The 3,346-nt window shown below is 56.9% G+C and overlaps 1 pseudogene; it reads right to left on the reverse strand.

Moving 5' to 3' along the window:
• Positions 1 to 905: 905 nt before the first annotated feature.
• Positions 906 to 3,346, reverse strand: LOC118902686 (annotated as a pseudogene).

Here is a 3,346-nt window from a genome sequence, read left to right on the forward strand (position 1 = left end):
CTGGTGGATCAGTGGTTAAGAATCCGCCTGCCAATGCAGGGGACACGGGTTCGAGCCCTGGTCCCGGAAGATCCCACATGCCGCGGAGCAACTAAGTCTGCGCGCCACAGCTACTGAAGCCTGCGCGCCTAGAGCCCGTGCTCCGCAACAAGAGAAGCCAAGGCAGTGAGAAGCCCGCGCACCACAATGAAGAGTAGCGGCCGCTCACCACAACTAGAGAAAGCCTGCACGCAGCAACAAAGACCCAACGCAGCCTAAGTAAATAAATAAATAGATTTATTAAAAAAAAAAAAAGAAATAGAACATATGAGTTAACCCTAAACCATTAAAGAAATGCAATTATTAGTTAAAATGTCCACATAAACAACCATATCATGTTATCAGCCCAGGAGGTTTTATGCCGAGTTCAATCAACCCTATAAGGATCAGAACTAAAGTTTCTCAAGAAATAGGAAAAACGTAAACCTCCCCCAATTGATTTTGGGCAGTTACAATAATATTGATTTTTTTTTTTTTTGACAGGGTCAAAAACTTTATTCGCAGGGCTTTTTGTGTGTTTTTTGTTTTTGTTTTTGAGTGCACAGGTTTCCTGCCGTCCAGGGAGAAAGGGACGTGGTGTCCGGCTGCACGAGGTTTGGGTACTGGCCTTGGGGCTCCAGCCCCGTCCCTTGCACCTGCGCGCTGGCCGCACGGTTCCTCCGCTGTGGATAAAGGCGCTATGTGTTCTGCAGGAAGGCGCTCACGGCCGGCTGGCAGACGATGAGGCAGCCTTCTCAGGGGCTGCGAAGCTGAGGCTGTCGAGGGGTGGACTTGAACTTGGGGCCTGGCAGGGGGCCAACTGGTGAGGAAGCTGCAGGCTATGGTACCTCAGCCTGGCAGGTCCGGCTGGCCCTGGCGCAGCGGCCTCAGGATGGAATCATGCCTTTGCTTCCTTTGCGGTCAGCCACGGCTCTCCGGCTGCGGTTGGCTCGTGTGGCTTGCGGGCTTCCTTCTTCCTGCGTTCCCGTGTTGTCTCTCGGCTCTGCCCGTGGCCCCGGGGGCTGCCAGCCACTGCCGTTGAGCTGTCATGCCGGTACCCCTTCCTGGCCAGGAAGGCCACGCGCCTGGCTTCTGCTTTTCCCCGCAGCGCTGCGGGGTCCTGCGCAAAATGGTCGGGCGTGGGGGCCTCGTCCTCAGCCTCCTCCTCCTCCTCCTCCTCGTCCTCCTCCTGCCCTCCTCTGGGCACTTTGGTTCTCAGCGCCTGAGGGATGGTGAAGGGCCTGCGGCTGAGGAGCTCATCACCTGAGTCTGCGTCGTTGGCGCCCACCGGGCTGCCATCATATGTGGCATCATACTCATCCTCGCAGTCGTAAGGTGAGTCCTCCCCTGGCTGCACTGGCACCTCCTCCACCAGCACGCTGTACTGCTCGTAGCGCCGCCACCCCCCGCTTGTCGTTCAGCAGGCTCCGTGCGCTCTCCTCCTTCCTCCTGCCCTTGTGTACCCGGCTCAGGTCCGCCGAGTCCCTGCTGAGCACGTCAAACTCAACATTCTGGAAGATGTTGTGACGAGACGTCAGCAGGGGCGTCGGGTCAGGCTTCACCTGTCTGTCTAGGCCGCGGTCCAGCTGGCCGAGGGCAGGGGCCAGCCGCCCCTCCAGGATGTTGTTGATCACCTGCTCCGGGTCGTAGCTGGAGTGCTTCAGGCAGGCCAGGATGAAGCCCTCGCCGAGGTCTGGCAGCAGGTCCTTCACCTGGGAGATGAGTGAGTCCGGCTCCACGCCGCACACGGCGGGGCCTGGAGCAGCCGCTGCCCCCAGGAACTCCTCTTCCTCCGAGTTCTGGCGAAGTGATGACGGTCTGCTGACCGCCTCCGCCGCCTCCATGACCCCGTTAGGATGCTCAGCCACCGGTGGGTCTTTGGCATCGGTGGCTTTCCTTCGGTCCACCCCTTCCCATGCACTCTCGACTGCCTGGAGGATGTAGGCGGTCCGAGTCTCGTCCAAGGCTGACGAGGCCTGCTGCAACAGGCTGACGTCATCAGCCACAGAGAAGAGCGCATCGTAGTTCCGGAGAGACCTCTCCTCCTGCAGCGAGGAGCCGAAGATCTGAAGGAACGCTTCAACGAAGCCCTGAATGTTGTCACAGCTGCTTTCTAGGACTGGGAGAAGGCAGATCTGGTTCAGGAGGATGTGAAAAATCTCCAGTAGCTTCTTCCTGGAATGAGAGAGCCTCTGCCACAGGTCACCTAGCAGCTTGCTGTCTTCAAGCCTCCTCTTCTTAACTGCAGACTCCAGTTTGGGAATTGCTATTTCGTAAAAGGAAGCTAGCCTGTAACAGAAGTCGTGTTTCTGGAAGGTTGGGCAAGCCAAAGGGAAGATATCCGGAAAGGCCCAGAGTGTGGTGCAGGTATCACAAAGGTAGAGAACGATGTCCTTTAATTCCAGGAGAGGCATGTCGCTGGGGGTCAGCCGGGCCCTCTCCTCAAGCTTCTGGGGTGTGGCGCAGGCCCCGTCCCCTTGCAAACCACAGTGCTGGAGGATATTGCTGAAGACCTGAAGGATGGTGGGCATGGTTTCATTCAGGTCATTATAGTAACTTGGCTGTTGGATAAAGATGTTTCCTATCATCTTCTGCAGCAGCGGGGAGTTGCCTTTTCCAAAGAGCACGCGGAGGTCCAGGATCTTTGGGATGTCAAACTGGAAGTTGTTGTAGAGGATTTCTCCAAAAGCAGAGGGGGAAATGAAGTGATCTTTGGATTCCTTGTGAGTGGACATGTGAAGGAAGGCGAGAAAAACACTTCGGTGGAGGCACTTCTCCATGTCAATGACCTCAGGGGCTGGGGCCACCTACTGGTTGAACTTTCGGGGGACATAGTGTAGGTAGGAGTCCAGGCACTTCTGCAGGGTCTCGTCGAAGACAACCTGGCACCAGAATTTATCATGAGGCAGGGCCAGGAACCAGTCGAGGTCACTGGCTACGAAGCGTTCCAGCTACTCCTCCACTAGGGCGGGAATGTTGTCTTTGGGGGCGGTTTGTATAGCGCAAAATACCGGTCTGTCTTCTGCTCGGGGTGTTTGTTCACCAAGCAGAGAAGATGAGCTCAGTTTTCTCCTCTGACTACATAAGGGCTGCTTTCTCCGGGGGGGCCGATGATAACAGGGAAGAAGGCCGGGCTGCATCTCAGCTGTTGTCAACCACAGTCCACCCACTTCCAGGTCAGCGCTGGTGAAGTCCTCAGCTTCCCTGTCTTCAGGTCCTTGTGGCTGATCTGGAGTTGGTCCAGGGGCAGAGCTGGCATTGTGCTGCATTGACCCTCCCCGGCGGCTCCACTGCCGGCGCTGAACTGCTGCCACCGCCACCGCCACGG

This window comes from Balaenoptera musculus, chromosome 10 (genome assembly GCF_009873245.2).
Source record: "Balaenoptera musculus isolate JJ_BM4_2016_0621 chromosome 10, mBalMus1.pri.v3, whole genome shotgun sequence".
NCBI lineage: Eukaryota > Metazoa > Chordata > Mammalia > Artiodactyla > Balaenopteridae > Balaenoptera > Balaenoptera musculus.